The sequence below is a fragment of the Caretta caretta genome, chromosome 13, assembly GCF_965140235.1.
Source record: "Caretta caretta isolate rCarCar2 chromosome 13, rCarCar1.hap1, whole genome shotgun sequence".
Lineage (NCBI taxonomy): Eukaryota > Metazoa > Chordata > Testudines > Cheloniidae > Caretta > Caretta caretta.
The window spans coordinates 38,426,889-38,451,711 of NC_134218.1; the positions used below are offsets into that span (position 1 = coordinate 38,426,889).

Below are 24,823 nucleotides of genomic sequence, written 5' to 3' on the forward strand. Positions count from 1 at the left end.
CTGGGGAACACCTAGGGCTCCATACAGAAGTTACGCCTGTGGGGAGTGGGGACACATGGCTGCACAGTGTCCCAATGCTGAGGAGCCTATGCAGTGTAACCTGGGGAAGTGGGCAGACCCATGCTCCCTAATCCACCTTGTGGGGGTCTCACTAACCCCACATTTGTACACCAGACCAGTGAAGCTAAATGGGGTAGAGACCACGGCACTGATTGATTCAGGGAGTGCTATCACACTTGTCTCGAGGAAGCTCGTGAAGCGTAGTCAGCTGCTGTGGGCTAAGCATACGGGGACAGTTGGTTATTACCCCACCATCCCAGTAAAAATCGAGATTCAGGGGAACACTACTGAGGTAGCAGCAGGTGTAGTCCCTAAACTCCCATACCCGGTGCTCATAGGGAGGGACTTCCCAGGTGTGACAAAGTGGGACTGTTCCTAATGTTTCCTCTGAATATTGTGGGGGTGCCTCAGTTTCCCCATGGCAGTTCTTAAGTATCTAGGTGGTGGGGTAAGGGTGTACGATCATTGCAGAGCCCTAGAGGGCAGGTGTGTGCAGGGGTCTGGACACAGAGAATGGCCGACACCCTGTTTCCTTGCAGCTGATGGCCTGGCCCTTCCCCCCTGCAAGGTGAGAGCTAAAGGGTTGGAGAACAAAGGAATCCGGTGACCTCCTGGCCCGGGAAAGGGACAAAGCCCAGAGGAGGAGGGGCTGGAGGGTGAGGCAGTTGGGGGCTGGCTGGGACATGGAGTGAAGGGCAGACGTGGTTGTCTGGCTCACTGCCCCCCAGAATGGACCCGGCTGAGGGGTCCTGTTCTCTGCACCTACAAGCTCTGTTTTAGACCATGTTCCTGTTGTCTAATGAACCTTCTGTTTTACTGGCTGGCTGAGAGTCACGTCTGACTGTGGAGTTGGGGGGCAGGACCCTCTGGCTTCCCCAGGACCCCGCCCCGGGGCAGAGGATGCTGAATGGTCCGAGGTCAGACCCAGGAAGGTGGAAGCTGTGTGAGCTGCTTGCCCTGAAGACAGTCTGCTCACAGAAAGGAGACTTCCCCAGAGTCCTGACTGGCTTCGTAGGGAGCGGTTCCAGAGCATTGCCCGGGGACTCCATGACACCAGGGTTTGGAGACTTACACCCGGTAGGGGAATTGGAGAAAGGGGGAAGCCCTGAAATTAGTGAGGCATCCACAGTAGACTGTCAACCCCCAACCTTCTCTGAAATATCCCCAGATTTGTTCTCCACTCCCAGACAGCGTAGAAAGAAGAAAAGGGAAAGAAGCGCATCTAAGGCCTTGGGAACCCAGATGCTGGCCCAAAGCCACAGGGTCGCTCTCGTAGGTAGGCAGACCAGAGCAGCTGAAAAGGAGGCCGCCCAGGAGGGAGAAGCACCCGAGTCTGACCCACACCCTAACGCCTCTGAACCAGTAGAGGCAACAGAGACTGGCCCCTAGATCTCGAGCAGATTAGCCCTGGAAAAGGAAATTTTGGACGGGACCAAGCTGAAGACCCAAGGTACGACAACATTAGGAAGGAGGTGACCAAAATAGATGTGGTCACCGTGGAAGGGAAAACGCAGGGACCAGGACCCTACTTCATAATGAAGAAGAATCTCTTATACTAGGTTGCACCAGTACAGGGGCAGAAGGTACAGCAGATCCTAGTACCTCAAAAACACCAGAATGCTGTATTAAGTCTTGCCCATAGTCATCTTTTTGAGGGGCATTTGGGGGTAGAGAAGACCCTGGCCCAGGTCCTGTGATGATTCTTCTGGCCCAGAGTACATGAAGAAGTGCAGAGGTACTGTGCGTCCTGCCCAGAGTGTCAGCTGCACACTCCCCGTTCCCACTTGAGGGCACCTTTAGGGTACCCACTTGAGGGTACCCCTTCCCATCATAGAGGTCCCCTTCGAGTGAATAGCCATGGACCTAGTGGGACCCCTGGAGAAGACAGCCCGGGGCCACCAATATATACTTGTCATTCTGGATTATGCTACTCACTACCCAGAAGCCGTCCTCCTGTGGAACACGGCCTCTAAAACAATAGCTAAAGAGTTGGTGGGGATCTTTGCCCGAGTGGGGCTACCAAAGGAGATATTAACAGACCAAGGTACTCCATTTATGTTGAAGCTAATGAAGGACCTCTGTACGCTGCTCCATATACATACCCTGAGAACTTCAGTCTATCATCCACAGACCGAGGAGTACAAGCATTATCAGACACCAGGAGGAAGGTCCTATGGTGAGGATAAAGAAGATGTTGGGAGGAGGCCATGGGGACGTAGCCCAGGGAGTTGTAGCTGTCACACAGCTGTTCCAGGAGGCACTCCAGACAGCTGCAGTCCACAGGGCCCTGGGCTGGAACCCGGAGTAGAGGGCAGTCCCAGGTTCCCCCCAAACCTCCCAACTCCTGGTGAGACACAGGAGAAGTTGGCCTGGACTGTGGGTTAACGAAAACAGCCAAACTGAGGGCTGCCGAGAAGCTCCTAGGCGAGGAAATCCGCCAATAAGCACAAGACCCACCAAGGTAGAGGAGGAACTTTGTCACAGGTGCCACAAGTACTCCTGTTCTTTTTACAAAGGAAGGAAGAGGTTGAGGGACTGGCGAGCTGGGAGAGAAGTGCAGGTCTAATTCAGCTCTGTCCAGTTACATGTTCTGAGTCAGGGCTGACCCCCATGCCGCAGGGCAGTGCTAGGAGGCTCTGTGCTGTGGGGATCATGATGGGGCTCACTAGGGGGCACTCTCCCCCCCAGTCAGAGCTGACCCCCAAGCCCCAGGGCAGTGCTAGGAGGCGCTGTGCTGTGAGGATCATGATGGGGCTCACTAGGGGGCGCTCTCCTCCCCAATCAGGGCTGACCCCCATGCCCCAGTGCTGGCCCCATGACCCTTCACAGCCGGGAGCGCGGGTTTGGTGCTGGTCCCGTGAGCCCTGGTGTACCTGGCCAGGGAAATGGATGGAGTGAGGAGCCGTTACCTGGTTACCCTGTAGCTGACCCCTCTGCTATTGTTGGACCAGGCCCTGCAGAGCGGCTGGGAGCTGCAAGGCATGCTGGGAACCCCCAGCCTGGCCGTGGTCAGCCCACAGCGTGTGGTGCCTTGATGGTGGGGTGGGGAGGTGGCTGCGTCCCTTAGGCAGGACGTCCTCTGGCTGTGATCAGAGGGGAGCAGGTGGCTCACAGGAGACAGGCGTTGGGGGTGCAGCTTCCAGGCTCAGACTGGTCCCCCCAGCACAGAGCTAAACGTGTCTCCCTGCGCCAGGTGAATGACTCACCCTGCACTCCTTCCCTGCCTGCCTCATTCACGCCTTCCTTCTGTCTCCCCCTTTCCCTGCCTCGCTCTGCCACACTCCTCTTCATCCTCCCCACTCCTCCATCTCTCTCCCTCATTCACACGTTCCCTCCATATTTCTGACTTTCATTCCCCCTCTCTCTGCCCCACCCCACAGTCGCCTCTCCACTCCTCCTCCTGGCTGTGTCTCGTTCAGTCGTTCTGTTTCTGACTGTCCTCTTTGTTCTCAGTCAGTGACCTCCTTCTGCACGTCTCCTGCTGTGTCTTTCTCTTTCACTCTCTCCATCTTCATCTCCCCTCTTCTTCAGGCACTGTCTCTTCTTCTCCCTCTTCACTCATCCTTTTCTCACTGTCTCATTCACCCTTTCCTTTTCTCACTCTTGTTCTGTCATTCATCTGTTTACTCCCTTTCTTTTTTTCCTTCCCTTTCACTTCCTCTATTTGGAGCCTGTCTCTTCATTCATCTCTTTGCCTCTGTCTCATTCCCCCTTTCCCTCTCTCACTCTTTCATTCCATCCCTCCCTTTAATCAGTCAGGTTTCTCCATCCCGGACACCAGGGTTCCCCAGCCATCAGCAGGTCTTCAGGCTGCATCGTGACCACCCATCCGTGCTCCTTTCAGACACTGTCTGGCCCATTCCAGGAGCTGGTTCCTCTCTCGGATGTGCAAACTTTGGGGAAGTGGGGAAGTCCAAGGGACAGATGATCACAGATATTTGTAAGAGCTCGGTTGCTATTTAGGTAGCCCATTGAAGGAGCAGATTCACCTGGCAGCAGCATCCTATTACACCCAGCAGGGAGCTCAGCGTCCTCCTTCATCTCCTGGGTGAGTGACCCTGCACTCCTCCTTCAGCCTGTCTCTCCTTCCCCCCTTCCCTGCATGCATCTCACCTTCTCCGTCCACCTCCAGCTCCTTGGGGCTTCTCGTCCCCCAGACTCCATCTCCAGTCTCAATTCAGCAACAGTCTGGCGGGCATCTGGCATTTCCCAGCTGCACGGGGTCTGCTCACGGGGCCTTTCTGTACAGGGAGCACAAACCCTAACCCTCGGGCTTCAGCAAATAGTCTCACAGTAACCAGGTGGCTGCTTTCCTAGGGCTTTACTCAAGTATCAAGCTCCTGGTCTTTTCCCCAACGGTCGTTTCCTTCCACCTACTGCCTGTCGCTCTCCCCAAGGGAAAAAGATATTGAGCCTCGTCCACCTGGGCCCACGTCCCCCTAAATTACATTCCCTGTCCCCCAGCCTCCTTCCCTCCTGTGCCGTTCCCGGAGCTCTCACTCCCTGTCTCTCCTCTTCTCTCCTTCAGCTTCTCTCCAGATCCTTCCCCAGCTGGCGTCACCTGCAGGTAAGGAGGGACGTGATCCACACACACGCTCCAGCTGTTCGTCCAGGTGGGTCCCATCCATGAAAAGGGGTCACCCCATGGGGCAGACTTCCAGTTCCAGTCTGGCCCCATGGTAGGGGGTCTGGCTGCTTGGGTCAGAGAATAGGACATGGGGCCTTTCATCTCTAGGGGCCGCCGGCTCTGATCCTGCCCCAGAGGAACTGGCTGGTCAGTGGGGTGGGGAATGGGAACGGACAGGGGACACTGATTCCAGTATTTGTTTATGTGCCTGGCTTCTCACTGTGGGGTCACAGGCACTGAGTGTAGAGACCCCCCTCCCAGGCATCGTGTGCAGGGACCCTCCCACCCCACCTCGGAGTGCATCTCACTCTGGTTCTGCTCCACTCAGCTCCCAGTTTCGGGACCTGCAGGGCCCTGGGCAAGACTTCCCAAAGTGACTGGTGATTTGTGGGGGGCTCAGTTTCCTGGGGTCCCCTGGAAGCCTTATAGGGGCTGGATTCTCTGATAGGGCTGAGCCACCCCCCTTAGAACCAGGCCCCTTTAAGCGGCTTGAAATGGAGCACCCCAAGAAAAGAATCTAGCCCTGGCCCCAGGGCCACATGCAGAGTGAAATCTCAGCAGGGCTGGCTGCAAGCTGGGAGGTGGGGTGGGATCTGAGCCTGGGGGTTTCCATGGGGGGAGGTCTCTCTCCCTAGCTTCCATCTCCTCTCATCTCCCCACCCCCACTCCCACTTCCCTCATCCGTCCGGTCTCAGCACCCTACGGAGCCGAGTGAGCTGCACCACGCCCGGCAGAGCCCGTGACGTATGGCGTGGCCAGGTGGGAACCAGAACCCCCTAGAGGTGACAGTGGCTCCTGCCGCGTCCCCATGGAGCACAGGGGGTGTGTGCGGCAGGAGGGATGAAGCCAGAGCTCTGGGGCCTGTGGGTGCAGACACCAGGTGTCTTGTTGTGTGGGAGGAACGGAGAGCTGCGAGGGGCTGCCGGCTCCAGCCAAGGGGGGTAGGAATTGGGAGGCAGCACTTGGCTGGGGGGAGCGTAATGCCTGCTGAATCTCTCTGCCCTTCCTCAGCCCCCCTGCAAGCCCCAAGGGTCATCATGGACCCCCAGCACCCTGTGTATTTCCCGGGGGAGCGTCTCACCCTCAGATGCTTGGCCCCTGGTGGGGAGGCGGTGAGCAGCTACCAGTTCTACAATCAGCGTGGGGAGCGGGTCTACACGGAAACCACCGGCCTGTCCGGGGGGCCCTGGCTGGTCCTTACGGCTGAGACGGGGAAGGCCGGGGTGTACAGCTGTGAGTACTGGGCAGTGAGAGACGGGCAGCCCATCTACTCCGCACGAAGCCAGCCTCTCCGGGTACCAGTGATGGGTGAGTCCCCTTTCTCCTGCTGTCTAACAGGATTCCTGTCCCCGTCACATGTGAGACCCCAACCCCTCATGTGGGGGGAGGGTCACCAGTCTGCTCACTTCAACCCCCAGGGTCTCTGGCTCTTGGTGGATGGTCCCGTTGTCTTCTCTCCACTTACCCCCCCAAAAAAATGAACCCCCCCCCAAACAAACCAATACCATTTCACAGATTCTCAAACCGGAAAGGACCCCTGTGATCACCAAGTCCCAACTCCATTGGATGGCCCCAGTGTAATTCCTGTTTGAACTAGAGCAGATCTTCTAGGGAAACATCCAACCTGGTTCTAAAAATGGTCAGTGATAGAGAGTCCACCACAACCGTGGGTACGTTCTTCCAGTGATGAATTCCCCTCCCTGTTGAAAATTTCCACCTTATTCCCAGTCTGAATTTGTCTAGCTTCAGTGTTCAGCCTTTGGATCATGTTAGGTCCTTGGATGCCAGATTGAAGAGCCCTTCAGTATCAGATTTCTCTTCTCATGCTAGGTACTTATAGACCACGATCAAATCACCCCTTCACCTTGGTTAAGCTAAACCTGTTGAGCTCTAGAGATTCCTTCAGCACCCAAGCTGGCGGTGAGGCCGATTATAGATTTCAAGAACGTGGCTAAGTTTTAGGTCGCTGGTTTGATTCTGGCTTGAAGGAGCTTCCTGATGGTCCCTTCTGGCCTTTGACTGCAAATACAGCACATTGTTCCATAGGGCTTGTGGTTGTCCTCCAAAGTCCTTGCATGGGACGGGAGGGGAGGGTTGAAATTCGTTGCGGACACGTCAGAATGTTTCATTTAAACATTGTGGATCAGAATGAGACATTTTCCTCCCTCTTGAAACAAAATCCTTTATTTTTGGCTCTGTTCGTATCCTGTATCTGCCCAGAGTGGCTGACGTGCCTGATGGGAGTTTCAGTTCTGATATTTCGTGGCCCCCATTCTTCTTTCCTGGCCAGCCCCCCTCTCAGAACTAAGCCCCCCATGTGCGTTGCAGCAGTTCAACGAGAGGGGTGACCGCTGTGTATCTTGGCAGATCTAGTCCGGAACAGGGGTCTGTTCTGTATTAGATTGTTGTCGGTAAACACCGATTTTGCTGCCCACACACAAACCAACAGAGAAATATTTCCAACCTTCATAACTGAAATTTACCACTCAGCAAAGTAAGGACAATGACGACTGAGATCTAGTTCAGGCTATTTACTTGGTATATTTTCTCTGCGTAGTGACACCACAAGCCCTGGGCCGGCCACGTTGCGTGAGCACAGCCTGTGGCGTGCAAGCTGGGGGCCTCTTCCTCTTCACCTCACCAGGCCCTAAAGGAGCCCTGTTTGAACCAGCATCTCCTAGGACGCTTTCTCCCAGCCCCTTTGGGTGCAGGGGGCATCCAACCCTCACGCTCTCTGTAGCCCCTAAGCATTCTGTCTCTCTCCTCAGGAGTGTGTTACTCTCCGGTGCTCAGCTCGCAGGAGGGCGATATGGCTTCTGCAATGAAATTGGGGTGCAGGTCTGTCAAGGTTCCTTCCCCACTCTGAACTCTAGGGTACAGATGTGGGGACCCGCATGAAAGACCCCCTAAACTTATTTCTACCAGCTTAGGTTAAAAACTTCCCCAAGGTACAAACTTTGCCTTGTCCTTGAACAGTATGCTGCCACCACCAAGCGTGTTAAACAAAGAACAGGGAAAGAGACCACTTGGAGACATCTTCCCCCAAGCCCTACACCCCCTTTCCTGGGGAAGACTTGATAAGAATCCTCTCCAATTTGTACAGGTGAACACAGACTCAAACCCTTGGATCTTAAGAACAATGAAAAATCAATCAGGTTCTTAAAAGAAGAATTTTAATTAAAGAAAAGGTAAAAGAATCACCTCTGTAAAATCAGGATGGTAAATACCTTACAGGGTAATCAGATTCAAAACATAGAGAATCTCTCTAGGCAAAACCTTAAGTTACAAAAAGACACAAAAACAGGAATATACATTCCCTCTAGCACAGCTTCTTACCAGCCATTAAACAAAAGGAAATCTAACGCACTTCTAGCTAGATTACTTACTAACTTAACAGGAGTTGTAAGGCTGCATTCCTGATCTGTTCCCAGCAAAAGCATCACACAGACAGACCAAACCCTTTGTTCCCCCCCGTCCAGATTTGAAAGAATCTTGTCCCCTCATTGGCCATTTTGGGTCAGATGCCAGCGGGGTTACCTTAGCTTCTTAACCCTTTACAGGTGAAAGGGTTTTGCCTCTGGCCAGGAGAGATTTTATAGCACTGTATACAGAAAGGTAGTTACCCTTCCCTTTATGACAAGGTCTCTGCAGATCTCCCTGCTTAGAACAGGGGTGCTCAGCTGGGGCTCAGGCTGTGATGGGGATCCCGAAAAATACACCTGCCCATACTGGGGGAGGAGAGTCTGGGTGGGAGACCATCTCTGAGCACAGCCATCCCTACTTGGCCCTAGCGACTGGTGCATCTGTTTCCTAGGGCTGGTTGAGCTGGGGTCGCGGGCATTTCTCCCCCTACAGCGACTGAGACACAACCAGCAATCTAGCTGCTGTCAAGGGCATCAGCGCAGTTTCGCTACCTGGTTCTCCTCCTTCTAGTTGTGTTCTCCTCCTTCTACCTGGTTCACCTCCTCCTACCTGGAGGAGTTGTGTTCTCCTTCTACCTGGTTCTCCTCCTCCTACCTGGTTCTCCTCCTCCTAGAAACAGATTTCCCTCTTGCTTCATCCATCTCTGCGATTTCTGATTTCCCTGGGAAGAGCCCTGTTACCATCGTATGCTCAGCCCCTCAGGGACATGTGGCTAAAAGGTACCAGTTCCTGAGGCAGGGGAATGTCATTGTCTCACAGTCGGGTGCCCGTCTCCAACTCCGTCAATCTGATTTGGACGCTACCGGCCCTTACACCTGCAGCTATGAGGTCAATGTCTCAGGGAGAATGATCCAGTCACTACCTAGTGCCCCCCTCTCAATCCATCTGACAGGTGAGTCATCTTTCCATCTACACCTCTTGGGTCAGGCGACGGCTGTCCAGATGTCTGGCCTGCAGACTGGAAGGGTTGTGGGCTACTGACCGGTATGTCTGCAATCGACTGAGCAATCTGTCTGTAGAGCTGATGAATCCTGTCTGATACTGGGGGGTTGGTATCTGGGCCAGACTGAAGACTCCACTTTGGATGGGGGATTCTTTACCTTTGCTGTGGTCAGTTGGTCTCCATCTTCGGCTGAACTTGGACTATAAGGTGGATAGAAAGCTGGCTAGATTGTCGGGCTTAACGGGTAGAGATCAATGGCTCCATGTCTAGTTGGCAGCTGGTATCAAGTGGAGTGCCCCATGGGTCGGTCCTGGGGCCAGTTTTGTTCAATATCTTCATAAATGATCTGGAGGATGGTGTGGATTGCACTCTCAGCAAGTTTGCAGATGACACTAAACTGGGAGGAGTGGTAGATACGCTGGAGGGTAGCGATAGGATACAGAGGGACCTAGACAAATTGGAGGATTGGGCCAAAAGAAATCTGATGAGGTTCAACAAGGACAAGTGCAGAGTCCTGCACTTAAGACGGAAGAATCCGATGCACCGCTACAGACTAGGGACCGAATGGATCGGCAGCAGTTCTGCAGAAAAGGACCTAGGGGTTACAGTGGACGACAAGTTGGATATGAGTCAACAGTGTGCCCTTGTTGCCAAGAAGGCCAATGGCATTTTGGGATGTATAAGTAGGGGCATTGCCAGCAGATCGAGGGATGTGATCGTTCCCCTCTATTTGACATTGGTGAGGCCTCATCTGGAGTACTGTGTCCAGTTTTGGGCCCCACACTACAAGAAGGATGTGGATAAATTGGAAAGAGTCCAGCGGAGGGCAACAAAAATTATTAGGGGACTGGAACACATGACTTATGAGGAGAGGCTGAGGGAACTGGGGATGTTTAGTCTTCAGAAGAGAAGAATGAGGGGGGATTTGATAGCTGCTTTCAACTACCTGAAAGGGGGTTCCAAAGAGGATGGCTCTAGACTGTTCTCAGTGGTAGCAGATGACAGAACAAGGAGTAATGGTCTCAAGCTGCAGTGGGGGAGGTTTAGGATGGATATTAGGAAAACCTTTTTCACTCGGAGGGTTGTGAAACACTGGAATGCGTTACCTAGGGAGGTGGTGGAATTTCCTTCCCTAGAAGTTTTTAAGGTCAGGCTTGACAAAGCCCTGGCTGGGATGATTTAGTCGGGGATCAGTCCTGCTTTGAGCAGGGTGTTGGACTAGATGACCTCCTGAGGTCCCTTCCAACCCTGATATTCTATGATTCTATGAACTTCCAAAGGAAGGTGGGAACAGAATCGCACAAGAGGGTCATTGAGTTAAAATGCTCACCCCTTGCAATGTGATTGCTCTGCACAATCAGAGAGCTCCTGTCCAGGAGAACTGGTTTGTCAAGGGAGGTCGTGTTACCAACTAAGTCCCTGTGACGCTCTCCTCAGCAAGGGAGAGCTTTGGTGCTGCTGAAATGTCTGTCACCTCCCTGACATTCCCACCTGTCGGCCTTGCTGGCAAACTCCTTGAGATCTGCCAGTCCAAACCTGGCCTTGCAGGTCTCAGTCGATGTCCCCAGAGGCATCTCCCTGCAGTTCCCAGTCCTGCTGGCGGGAGACTCACAGGAATTATTAAATTCACTGCCTCCAAAGAGACCGAGCACAGGTTGGCCTGTTGGGTTAGCTGAAGGCTCACACCTGTCTTATGCCAGGAGCATCACCTGATGGTCTTTAAAGGCCAATCAACCTTCCCTGAAATTGGCAAGAAAACAGAGAAAAATCAGTAAAATGAAAAGTGGGTGAACCCACAGCTGATGCTCCTCAGAGAAAAGATCTCTGGGTGGGGAAGGAATGTTAGTGACCAGGGAGGGAAATACAGCATGGTAGCAAATGAACTTGGGCGTTGTCTCCCTTTGGACACATCAGCCATTTCCTGGGATTGGGTGGAGGGAGCTCCATAGCACTGGGCGGGTTGTTCAAGGGTTTAGTCCCACTGCCTCTCTTCAGGGCCTTCCGTGCTCCTGGAAACCTTTCGGCCAACTCTGCAGCTGTCACCAACGGGCTCTGAGTTCACCACCGGAGATTCTGTTACTCTGACGTGCTCAGCTCCCAGCTGGGAGAAGAAGATGGGGTTCTGCTTCCTCAAGGCCGGAGCACAAGTGGCATGCACAAGACAGGCGCTGGAGGACTCTCAGAGTTACCAGATTGGCAGACTCAGCATGGAGGATACCGGCTCGTACACCTGTATGTACCAGGTAGCTGAACCTGGGCAGGAGATCTCCTCCCTAGAGAGCCAGCCCATCTCCATCACAGTCACAGGTGAGGATGTGGAAAAATTGGAAAGAGTCCAGCGGAGGGCAACAAAAATGATTAGGAGACTGGAACACAAGGAACACATTCCTTCCACATCTTTCTCTCAGCATGTGATAGCAGGGACCAGCATCAGAATATAAGAGCGGCCATGCTTGTCCCTGGTCCCATCTAACCCAGTAGCCTGTCTCAAATGGTGGCCCATACCAGAGCTTCAGGGGGCGTATACAGAACAAGGCAATTATGGAAGGATTCAGCCCAGGATTAAACTAATAAAACAGCCGTGGTACAGCATGGCCAGAAGGCAGCCGGAGAGTGATCTAGGAGAGAGATGTACGTCCCAGGGTGAGGAGAAGCCTTATTCCCTGTAGAGGGAAGAAAGGTTTCTATAGGTTAATTAAAAGCACCTGAAACCAATTAGAGCACCTGAATCCAGTCACCTGATAAAAACCCCTGCTTCAATCAGCCAGGGGAAGGAGTTGGAGCAGAGAGCAGTTTGGAGAAGTGCCATGGCTGGCTAGAAGACCAAGACCCTAGGTAAAGAGACACCCGCCTTGTGCAGAGAAAGAGAGGGCAGGAGGCCCCACAAGCTGAAGAGCAGGAGAGGGAAGTAGCCCAGGGGAAGGAAACACTAGTTCACGTGGTTTGCCACTATCCCTAGGGCCCCTGGGCTGGGACCCGGAGTAGAGGGCAGGCCCTGGTCCCTCCCTCTCCACTACCCTTCTCTGGGTTACTCCTGGGACAGTAGATACCCTAGTTCAGGGGCAGGAAACTGCGCCCTGAACCCTCCCCACCCCCCCAAGAAGAGGAAGCGCGGACCCATCATAATCGTGCTGGCAATTTCCAACCCAGCTCTTATATTTCCCATTCCACATATTGCAGTGGTAGGTGTTCAGCAGGATTTGCAGATTGAGACAGTCTGACATGGGCCATGATGTGCACGCATTTGCCGTCCCAGACATCCAATACATGGCCAATGGTGGCCCTGAAATCACACAAAAGCTTCCTAGTTGTAATGGAATTGCTTAAAACAAATGTCAGCCACACAACTGGAAGAGTGGCACACATGACTTGAAGTACTCACCAAGCTAGTCAAAATGTACAGTGATATGCCGAATGCCTCCCCAGAGGAGGGAAGCGTTGGTCAACCTGGAGATCTTTAAATCATCTCCAAACAAACGTTGGCAGGTCCAAAGTCAATCTGTGGAAGTGGGGCTAGTCCAGTGACCCAGACACAAGTGACTGCGGGCAAATGCAAACTAGGGAACATCTCTTGGTCTGCCGGCTCCTGGGGGAAGATCTGCAGATGCGGTCATAGCATGTGCCCAGCACTGGGAAAACGTACATTTGTGGTGGAGGACACGAGATGAAAAAGACCATTCAACATCCATCATCATGAACGATTAGTATTACACTACCAAACCACAGAGCTGATTTATACCATTCAGCACATTTCTCACTCTTTAGCACCACAGCTCATTTCCTGTGTCTCGTCCTCCGTCATCCAGGATCATAACCTTTATTTTTCTTGAGTAGGGAAATTTATGGAGACCACCAGGTCCTTCTGGCATCATATCCTCGCCTTTGCCAAATGTGGGCTTGTCCAGGCTCATTTGCTCTATGTTGAGCAGCTCAAAGTTCAGCACTTCTGATTGTAAATCACTCGAAAGTCTCGCCAGGAATTTCTCCTGTTGTATTTTGAGGTGCTTATTCAGTTAGGCACTGTAGCAGTTCCCCCACAGCTCTGCCAGTTGTGAGATGCTGTTCCACTCAGACTGGGGATTGTCATCTGTCCTGTGCGGTGTTTGCTGGGGGGTATTTCACAGGCTGGGGGATCACTGGACTCCCCGTATCGACTTCTCTTGACTCTGGGGGGATGCCCCTCTGCACTGACCCCTTTCTCTCTATTGCAGCTCCTCCACTGGCCCCCAGACTCTCTCTGCATCCCAAGCTCCCTGTGTACCTGCCCGGGGAGAAGGTCACCCTCACCTGCTCAGTCCCCCATGGCAAGGAGGTTGCGGGGTTCAGGTTCCACCAGCACAGAGGGGATCAGACCCCTGAAGAGCTGCCAGCTGCCAGCGGGGGGCCCGGGATGGAGCTCATGGCGCAGATGGGGAATGATGGCTCCTACACCTGTCAGTACTGGAGACGGGAGGCCGGGCAGGAGATTGTATCTGAGAACAGTAACAGCATCACTGTACCAGTGTCAGGTGAGGCTCTGACCTCCGGGATGCTCCCGCCGGGTCTCTCCCACATCTCAGGTGCTGCTAGACAGCCAGGTGAGCAGTGGGACTCGCAGGGAGCAGAGATGCCCCCCACCCGCCCACAAACCCCTTTGTCCTCTGCCCTTCCCCATCCCCACCCTCTGCTGCCCCCTGGTGTCCATTATACAGTATAGCCGCCCCTTCCCTGTCCCCACCCTCTACTGCCCCCTAGTGCCCATTATACAGTATAGCTGCCCCTTCCCCACCCCCACCCTCTGCTGCCCCCTAGTGCCCATTATACAGTATAGCTGCCCCTTCCCCATCCCCACCCTCTGCTGCCCCCTGGTGTCCATTATACAGTATAGCCGCCCCTTCCCTGTCCCCACCCTCTGCTGCCCCCTGGTGCCCATTATACAGTATAGCTGCCCCTTCCCCACCCCCACCCTCTGCTGCCCCCTAGTGCCCATTATACAGTACAGCCGCCCCTCCCCCGCCCCCACCCTCTGCTGCCCCCTAGTGCCCATTATACAGTATAGCCGCCCCTTCCCCACCCCTGCCGTCTGCTGCCCATTATACAGTATAGCTGCCCCTTCCCCACCCCCACACTCTGCTGCCCCCGGTGCCATTACACAGTATAGCCGCCCCTTCCCCACCCCCACCCTCTGTTGCCCCCGAGTGCCCATTACACAGTATAGCCGCCCCTTCCCTACATTCAGGAAGGTTCTTCCTATGCTGACCCCTCCCTTATCCTGCTCCTCTCAGATCCACCTCCACAGTCAGAGCTGAGTGTGGATCCCCCATCTGGAGTGGTGGGCGAAGGGCTCCCCCTGCTCATCACCTGCACGGCCCCTGAGGACGCCAGCGAGCGGAGGTTTCATTTCTACAAGGATGGAGCCGAACTCATCCCCAGGGATGTGGGTTCTGAGATCAGCACCGGCACCGGCTCTATGAATGTCTCTGTGGTCAGCATCCCACAGGCTGGTCCCAAGAGCTTAGCGGAATTCACCTGCGGGTACGAGAAGAATATTAGCGGAAGGTGGATCCTCTCCCACAGGAGCCGGGCTGTGAGTGTCACTGTGACAGCGAAGGCTTCTCCAGGCTCCATTCAGGGTATGGCTACACTTCACACCAAGCCCTTCTCACTCATCCACAAATAAATCAGTCTGGGACCCTGCTCTGGGGGCGGGTCAGAGCCCAAATCCCACTGTGATGCGGGTTCAAGCCCCATCCATTTGAAGTGCGGACACTGCTCAAGCCCCAGACCTGGCTCAGAAGGTCTGTGTGGTGCAGTGTGGATGAGTTAGCATGGCCCAGAGACCCGGGTGCAGCCATTGCAATCCCAGCATGGACTGAGAAACACCAGCTCCACCAGCCCGGGTCCTGACATCCGGGATCACAATGCAGTGGGGACTTACCCTCAGATACACCCCCAAACCACTGGGCCAGCTGCTTGCTGGGGGAGAAATCAGAGCCAGGCATCACCCCTGGGAGATGGAGCATAAGGGATGGAAAGGGCAGGGACAGAACCTGGGACAGAACCTGCCTCACCAGAGACTCTCTGGTGGGATTTATGACCCGGCGTGTCGCTCCCATGTCTGAGGTCCAGAGGGCAGCACTGCAGCCGAGGGCAGCTCCTGCGTTCTAGCAGCGGGCGCAAAATACCCCTCGTTTGCCGGCGGCTCACCCGTCCCCTTCTCATCCCCAGCCTGGCCTCCGTGGATCCCCCAGGCGGCTGGATGCGTCGGGGCCGCAGCTCTGCTCCCCCTGCTGCTTCTCCTCATCTGCCACTGCGGGAGGAGGAAAGGTACTGCTGGGGGGGACCGGGAGGAGGGGTGGAAGCTGGACTCCCACTAAGGAGCCCTGGATTGCTGCCAGCACCCGGATATGGGGGTGGGAGAAGATGGGACTGGGGAATCAGGGGAATCCAACAGGCCTTTATTAGTTATTATCCCTGGATGTTACCTCGTGCAGAGCTCAAAGCATGTAACAGGGGAAAACAGTATCAGATCCCCCTTCTGCAGACACGGGGGGCTGAACTTTTCAGGGTCAATCAGCAGAAGGGAGCCTGGTGGGCAGCCGCCAGGGATATGCTGCCAGGCCACCGGCTCCAACCCCTGCTCCTCTGTAAGCGGACTGCCTCCCGAGCTCGGTCACACATGCCTGCCCAGTCCCTCAGTTTCCGGGTGGCCGGGGTAGACCCAGTTCACCGGCTTCACCATAGCGCACCGCTCTTCTGCACGCGAGGTGCTTGGCCATGCCTCCAGGGACACCGAACTGAAGGTTATTTCATGGGGCTAGAGGTAAAGATGCAGAGAAGCAGGAATCGGGATTTGGAAACAGAAATCAAGAACCAGTGCTTGGGAACACGTTACTTCCCTGTTCTCTTCAGTCCTTCTCACCCCAACCGCCGGCCTTGCGGCCTTCTCCGATCCGCAGAGCGGGGAGATCCCCCTTTCAGGTGGTGGGTTTCTCTCCAACAGGTTCAGTGCACAATATCTTATGTTGCTTTAAACTGGTTCCCCATTCAAACGCCTCACACTGAGCACGGCGATCCTGAGGCCTTCGCTTTTGGCCGAGGCCCCAAGGTCCACTGGACCACACGGGCTCCGGTTTAATGGCTCGGTTTCTCCTTCTCTTCGCAGGTGGTGTCGCGGCAGAGACACAGTAAGTTGCCCCAATTCCAGAGGCCGATACACCCCCACCCCTCAGGGACTGGCTCTGTCCGTCCCTCGCAGGGCTGTCCATCCCGCCCACCCCAACAGACTGGCCCATCCCATAAGAAACTCATTGTTAGCCAGGGGCAAGGGCAAGAACACCTACGCCAGCCCGGCATCTGATCCGGGTAAATTTCCTAGGTCCCCAACTTCTAATCTATGGTCAGGTAATCTGTGATGGAACACTGCCACCTGGTGGGATGGGGCATCTTCTCCCCTAGGCCAAGCTGGGAAGAACCGCGTTGAGAACGACTGGACTTGGCAGAGTTCGGTTTTCATTTTTCTGTAATTTTAATTGATAATATCAATGGTTATTTTTAAGTGCCCCCCCCCCATTTTTCCCTCTTCAAATTGTCACAGTCGCAGGAAATTTGGAGCAGGGCTTAGCCTCTAATTATTTAAGAACAGGAGACACTGAGAGTCAAAAAATTCACAGCCTGCTAACCACTAAAACAAATTGCCATCGTCCCATGTCAAAATAGGCAAAATAAATATCCTTAAAGCAAACTAATCAGTTCTCACGCAGCATTTTCCTTACTTTGTCTGTTTGTAAACTTTGATCACCATCAGTGGAAATATTTTTCAAGTCAGTCTGTGTGTACGGCAAAGTCGACCTTTTCTGATGTTGACCAAGGAAGATCTAATGCTCCCAAGCCTACAAATGAAACAGAGAACATGGAATGAATGAATGAGTATGAGAGGAGATGAAAGAGAGAGAGGATGAGTGGGAGACAGAATGAAAGAACGAGACTAAAGGAGTGTATGAGGAAGGAAGTACAAGAGATGACTGGGAGACAGGAGGAAAGGGTGTGTGAAAGAGGGAACCCAAGAGAACAGAAAAGTGATTATGAGAATGAAAGAAAAAGAGGAGATGATTGAGAGAGACACAGAATAAAGGAAGGAGAATGAATGACCAAGTTTGCAAAGAGATGAATGAGAAAGAAAGATGAATGAATGAATGCAAAAAGCAAAAGCTATAGTAACCTTGACCCAACCACTGCACCCACCTATTCTATCCCCAGTGCCGTTCCCCCAGTGACCCTAAATCTTCCTGTCCTGGGATGAGAACCACAGCCCTGCTCAGCAGACCCTAGGATGACCAGATGTCCTGATTTTATAGGGACAGTCCCAATTTTGGGGTCTTTTTCTTATATAGGCTCCTATTACCTCCCACCCCCGTCCCGATTTTTCACACTTGCTGTCTGGTCACCCTAGCAGACCCTGCTCCACCACTGATGTTTGGTTCTCCCTCTTTCAGGCCCCTGTATGTCAACAGACACCCCAGGGCTGGCACAGATGAGTAACGCTCCCAGGTGCCCCCACAGGTGGGAGACATGGGGTCTGGAACCCTGGGGTGGGGTCTCTGGGGCACTTCCCCTTTAAGAGGGGAATTTCTGACTGCCACACTCTGGCTTCCTTGTGGGTAACTCTAATGTGAGGTTATCACCTAGCGGTTAAAGATGGGAACCACAGCACAGAGGAGATATTCACCCTCTGGGCTCCTCTGGGAGACCAGGCCACAGGGCAGGAGGGATGATCTGTAATGTGGTTAGCTCTGCAGCAACGAAGCCGTGATGGGCAGGTCCAGCCGGTGACCCACAACCAGCCAGCGCGGCCCAACATCCCTGGAGGGAAGCCCGTAGTGGGTCGAAACCCCCAGGGAAGGGGCAAGAGAGAAGAGGATGCAGATGCCAGGGTAGGGTGCAACTCCTTGGTAAGATCAGGAGAGACCACCGACCCTCTGAGCCCCACATCCTGCTCCCTGCAGCACAGTGACCCCCAGCGCCGTCCTGGGGCACTGATGTCAGCTATGACTGCATGGGGATAGTTCCACATATTGTGCCTCCACCCTGCTCCTTGCAACACAGCTCCCCATGTCACTGCATGGGGTCAGCACAGACTGCATGGGGAGAGGTCCCCCTACGACCTCCCCCCATCCCACAGCCTGCAGCACAGCGCCCCCTAGACTCACACTGGGGCATTGTGATCTGCACTGAGCAGAGAGCACCCCCTATTGAGCCTCCCGCCCTGCTCACTGCAGCACAGCACCCCCTAGCTGACATGAGGCCCTGTCTTTTCTTTCGTAGGCGATCGATACCGTCTATTCCATGCTGAGTCCCCCCAGTGCCATGGCCCAGCAGAGAGGAGGAAAGGAAGTCTCAGAGGCTGTGGTGTACAGCAAAATCCCATACTGATCGCGGCCTCTGCAACCACCCCAGTCCCATCCCCCGCTGAGAACACCTCTTACAATGCTTCATCCCCTGCAAAAACTTTCCCTTCCCTGCAAAACCTACTAACGACCACAAACTTCTTCCTGGTGTACTTTGAATGTAAGGGAGTGGGGGGCTGGGAGCCAGGACTCCTGGGTTCTATCCCCGGCACTGGGATGGGAGTGGGGTCTAGTGGGTCAAAGCAAGGCGTGGGGCTGGGAGCCAAGCTCTGTGAAGGGAGTAGGTTAGAGCAGGGAGAGTAGGAATTCCTAATGCTTGGGTTATTTTCAGCATACGGGTTAGAGGAGGGAGTTTGGGTTTTAATCTGTCAAAGATAAGCATTCTCAAAACTATGTGAAATAGTCCAGAGGGGCCCCTACATCTGTTCAAATGCACATTGCGCCCTTTTGTTGTGGGAAACTTTCTCTGACAATGGGACCCCCTGGATATTATTACTCTTGTTCCTTTGCCATGGAGTTCTGGGTCTGTGTTTTCAAAAATCCTTTAAACAAAATGAAAGCAAATTGGTTTTCATTAAGGGGTTAGATAGGGGAGTGGCCTTGACATACACACACACACACCTCTCATCCCCTCCAGTAGGGGGCAGAAGGGAGGGACACACACACACACACACACACACACACACACACGAGTGGAGGACAGCTTGCGAGCAAGAGATCTATGCAACATCCCCAGCACCAGAAGAGCATCCCATACTGAGATACATTAATCAAACCACTGAAATGCAGCCAGCTCTGGGGTGAAGACTGACCACTCTAACACAGTTAGTGCTACCCCTCCAAAGGGTTCTTCACCCGGGGCTGAAATGCAGCCATTTCTGGGGGATGGTTTGACAGCAGTTTAGCAGCCTCGGGGCAAAGGCTGCAGAAGGGGAATCTCGCCTCCAGCACCAAAACGCAGCCATTTCTAGGGTGGAATGTGGCAGCTCTTGAAGACTGGCAGAGCTGTTTGGGAGATGGGGCTGTGACGATCGCCTGGTGTTATCTAGACCAGTGATCTGCTAGGTCTCTCCAATCCTTGACTCTGGGAGCCAGCCTGACCCTGCTCTGCTGTGAGAACCCCCACTCCTGGGCTGTTCACGCACAGCCTCTGGCATGTAAGCTGCTCCCAGCTACTTGCAATCGAATGACACTAGCCAATATCTCCGGTCCCAGACACAACTCTGGGAACCTCCGTCTTGCAGTGTCCAGTTCTGCCCACTGGGCCCTGCAAGCTTCTATGAGTTCATCAATTTAACAAAGAAATTGATATGTACCAGGCTTGTTATCCCAAGGGGAGTCTCTGACATGCTTCAAACCAAACAAACTGCTTCAGGTAGAATAAACAAACAGATTTATGAACTACAAAAGACAGATTTTAAGTGATTATAAGTCAAAGTGCAAAAAGTCAGATTTGGTCAAATGAAATAAAAGCAAAACGCATTCTAAGCTGATCTTAACATTTTCAGTGCCCTTACAAACTTAGAGGCTTCTCACCACAGGCTGGCTGGTTGCCCTTCATCCAGGCTCTCCCCTTTGATCAGCGCTTCAGTCACTTGGTGATGATGTCTGTAGATGGAGGTGGAAGAGAGAGGAAGAGCATGTCAAACGTCTCTCCCTTTTATCATGTCCTTTTTTCCCTCTTTACCCCCCACTTCAGGGTCAGGTGAGCATTACCTCATTGTAGTCCAAAACTGACCAAAGGAAGGGGGGTGACTCACTCGAGAGTCCAACAGATCCTTTGTTGTTGCCTAGGCCAGTGTCTTTTCTTCCTTTGAGGCTGGGCTGATGAGGCCATACATGCCCTGATGAGGTGTGAACTGCCCCTCTGCTTCTGGAGAGTTTTGCCTGGGCTTGTTTTAAGCCATAAGGACACATTGTCAGCCTCATAACTATAGACATGAAATTACAACCAGTAACAGGGGTGGGCAAAGTTTTTGGCCCAAGGGACACATTGGGGTTGCAAAAGTGTATGGAGGGCCGGGTAGGAAAGGCTGTGCCACCCCAAACAGCCTGGCCCCCACCCCATCCACCCCCTCCCACTTCCTGCCCCCTGACTGCCCCCCTCAGAACTTCCAACCCATCCAACCCCCTACTCCTTGTCCCCTAACCACCCCCTTCTGGGTCCCCCTGCCCCAACCGCCCCAGGCTGGGTGCAGGGTGCATGGGGGTGGGGGTCGCTGAGGAGATCGGAATAACAGAAACTTGGTGGGATAACTCACATGACTGGAGTACTGTCATGGATGGATATAAACTGTTCAGGAAGGACAGGCAGGGCAGAAAAGGTGGGGGAGTAGCACTGTATGTAAGGGAGCAGTATGACTGCTCAGAGCTCCGGTACGAAACTGCAGAAAAACCTGAGTGTCTCTGGATTAAGTTTAGAAGTGTGTGCAACAAGAGTGATGTAGTGGTGGGAGTCTGCTATAGACCACCGGACCAGGGGGATGAGGTAGATGAGGCTTTCTTCCGGCAGCTCACGGAAGCTACTGGATCGCATGCCCTGATTCTCATGGGTGACTTTAATTTTCCTGATATCTGCTGGGAGAGCAATACAGCGGTGCATAGACAATCCAGGAAGTTTTTGGAAAGCGTAGGGGACAATTTCCTGGCGCAAGTGCTAGAGGAGCCAACTAGGGGGGGCGCTTTTCTTGACCTGCTGCTCACAAACCGGGTAGAATTAGTGGGGGAAGCAAAAGTGGATGGGAATCTGGGAGGCAGTGACCATGAGTTGGTTGAGTTCAGGATCCTGACACAGGGAAGAAAGGTAAGCAGCACGATACGGACCCTGGACTTCAGGAAAGCAGACTTCGACTCCCTCAGGGAACGGATGGCCAGGATCCCCTGGGGGACTAACTTGAAGGGGAAAGGAGTCCAGGAGAGCTGGCTGTATTTCAAGGAATCCCTGTTGAGGTTACAGGGACAAACCATCCCGATGAGTCGAAAGAATAGTAAATATGGCAGGCGACCAGCTTGGCTTAATGGTGAAATCTTAGCGGATCTTAAACATAAAAAAGAAGCTTACAAGAAGTGGAAGGTTGGACATATGACCAGGGAAGAGTATAAAAATATTGCTCGGGCATGTAGGAATGTTATCAGGAGGGCCAAATCGCACCTGGAGCTGCAGCTAGCCAGAGATGTCAAGAGTAACAAGAAGGGTTTCTTCAGGTATGTTGGCAACAAGAAGAAAGCCAAGGAATGTGTGGGCCCCTTACTGAATGAGGGAGGCAAACTAGTGACAGAGGATGTGGAAAAAGCTAATGTACTCAATGCTTTTTTTGCCTCTGTTTTCACTAACAAGGTCAGCTCCCAGACTGCTACGCTGGGCATCACAAAATGGGGAAGAGATGGACAGCCCTCTGTGGAGATAGAGGTGGTTAGGGACTATTTAGAAAAGCTGGACGTGCACAAGTCCATGGGGCCGGACGAGTTGCATCCGAGAGTGCTGAAGGAACTGGCGGCTGTGATTGCAGAGCCATTGGCCATTATCTTTGAAAACTCGTGGCGAACCGGGGAAGTCCCGGATGACTGGAAAAAGGCTAATGTAGTGCCAATCTTTAAAAAAGGGAAGAAGGAGGATCCTGGGAACTACAGGCCAGTCAGCCTCACTTCAGTCCCTGGAAAAATCATGGAGCAGGTCCTCAAAGAATCAATCCTGAAGCACTTGTATGAGAGGAAAGTGATCAGGAACAGCCAGCATGGATTCACCAAGGGAAGGTCATGCCTGACTAATCTAATCGCCTTCTATGATGAGATTACTGGTTCTGTGGATGAAGGGAAAGCAGTGGATGTATTGTTTCTTGACTTTAGCAAAGCTTTTGACACGGTCTCCCACAGTATTCTTGTCAGCAAGTTAAGGAAGTATGGGCTGGATGAATGCACTACAAGGTGGGTAGAAAGCTGGCTAGATTGTCGGGCTCAACGGCTAGTTATCAATGGCTCCATGTCTAGTTGGCAGCCGGTATCAAGTGGAGTGCCCCAAGGGTCGGTCCTGGGGCCGGTTTTGTTCAATATCTTCATAAATGATCTGGAGGATGGTGTGGATTGCACTCTCAGCAAATTTGCGGATGATACTAAACTGGGAGGAGTGGTAGATACGCTGGAGGGGAGGGATAGGATACAGAAGGACCTAGACAAATTGGAGGATTGGGCCAAAAGAAATCTGATGAGGTTCAATAAGGATAAGTGCAGGGTCCTGCACTTAGGACGGAAGAACCCAATGCACAGCTACAGACTAGGGACCGAATGGCTAGGCAGCAGTTCTGCGGAAAAGGACCTAGGGGTGACAGTGGACGAGAAGCTGGATATGAGTCAGCAGTGTGCCCTTGTTGCCAAGAAGGCCAATGGCATTTTGGGATGCATAAGTAGGGGCATAGCGAGCAGATCGAGGGACGTGATCGTTCCCCTGTATTCGACATTGGTGAGGCCTCATCTGGAGTACTGTGTCCAGTTTTGGGCCCCACACTTCAAGAAGGATGTGGATAAATTGGAGAGAGTCCAGCGAAGGGCAACAAAAATGATTAGGGGTCTGGAACACATGAGTTATGAGGAGAGGCTGAGGGAGCTGGGATTGTTTAGCCTGCAGAAGAGAAGAATGAGGGGGGATTTGATAGCTGCTTTCAACTACCTGAAAGGGGGTTCCAAAGAGGATGGCTCTAGACTGTTCTCAATGGTATCAGATGACAGAACGAGGAGTAATGGTCTCAAGCTGCAGTGGGGGAGGTTTAGATTGGATATTAGGAAAAACTTTTTCACTAAGAGGGTGGTGAAACACTGGAATGCGTTACCTAGGGAGGTGGTAGAATCTCCTTCCTTAGAGGTTTTTAAGGTCAGGCTTGACAAAGCCCTGGCTGGGATGATTTAACTGGGAATTGGTCCTGCTTCGAGCAGGGGGTTGGACTAGATGACCTTCTGGGGTCCCTTCCAACCCTTATATTCTATGATTCTATGATTCTATGACCCATGGGGTGGTCACATGTCCTCCAGTTTAGATCGCACCCCTGCCCGCAAGTGCGGAGATACGAGTCGTCTCTCCCACTAGTCCATGCTGCCGTCTCTACTGTTCACTCTTTGAAGAGTTTTCTCCTGAGCAATAGAAATAGATTCCAGCCCCTCAGCAGCATGTCCTGCAGCCCTTCCCGGGCTCAGCCCTCGTGCTGCCCAGCAGGGTCCATCACGGTTCCCTCGCTTGGTCCGGCTAGGTTGCAAGGCTCCTACTCTGGAACTCAGCAGCACCCCAAGGGCTCCTTCCCTGGGGACCCCTCACCTCTCCTTGAGTCCTCCATGTCCCCAGCCTTCCTGCTGAACCACCCTCTTGGACTCTGCTCACTGACCACAGCTCCCCGCCGAGTCACGCCCTGTATTGACCTGCTTCATCCCTCGCAGCTCCTCCACCAGGCCTGCCAGCCGCAGCTCTGTCCAGCCTTTCTGCTCCTGCAGCTATCCAGGAGCACCTCCCACTGCCCTGCTCCCTGCACACAGACCAAAATCACTTGGGCCCTGCAGCTCCTTTTATATGGGCCTGCTGGGCCTTGATTGGCTGCTCCCTGCAGCCTCTCTAATTGGCTGTGTCCCACACAGCCACTCTAGGCAGCTTGGAGGACCTCTCGATTGTGACCCCCATGTGCCCCCTCCCATGCGTCACCTCCATTAAAATTAGAGTCAGAGGTTAGGTAGCAGAGACAGCGGATTAAGATTAAGATGGGAAGATAGGGCTAGGGTGAAAGGACTCAGGGTAAATGTTAGGGCCAATTATAAGGTTAACATTTAGGTGTCAGAGATTGGCTTGCAGGCAGTCAAGCGTAGTGGTTAGCACAGGAGTTGGTAGCCAGGAATCAGAGCCCAACGTCAGAGCCAGTTTACCTGGAGCAACGCAGAGCAGTGGCATGGCTGGGAAGAAGCAAGAACTATATCACAGCACCGCTGGGCTTCAGTACCGGCCAGCTGACTTGACTCGACCCCTCAGCCAAGCAATGTAGCCAGTTGGGCGGCCTATTACAGGCCAGCAGCGCGAATTAGGTTGCCAGGAAGACTGGCTAGCTGCATGCTCTGATTCCTGACACTAGCAGCCTCCTGACTCTGCAGGGTTTATGCTTGGTCAGGTTTTATGCAAAACTAAAACACCCACCCACACTGGCTTCTCTGTTAGGGAGATGAACCCCCCGGAGGGGGAAAGAGCTGCTGAAAGTCAAGGACAATATTGGCCTGAGAACAAACGGGGGTAAACTGGCCAGGAATGAGAAGAAGGTGACTAACCATCAGAGGGGAGAGGTTCTTGAAACGCCTCCCAGCCAGAAAAGGAGGGCAAACAATCAAAGTAGCTTTAAGGTGGAGTGTGATATATTCATG

The 24,823-nt window shown here is 53.3% G+C and overlaps 1 long non-coding RNA gene across 1 annotated transcript; it reads left to right on the plus strand.

Annotated features, from left to right (window-relative positions):
• The first annotated feature begins 3,948 nt into the window (after positions 1-3,948).
• On the plus strand, positions 3,949-5,989 carry LOC125622061 (uncharacterized). Its single transcript, XR_007352640.2, has 3 exons — positions 3,949-4,108; positions 4,589-4,627; positions 5,699-5,989. It is a non-coding gene; the product is annotated as an uncharacterized LOC125622061 (long non-coding RNA).
• The last annotated feature ends 18,834 nt before the right edge of the window (positions 5,990-24,823 follow it).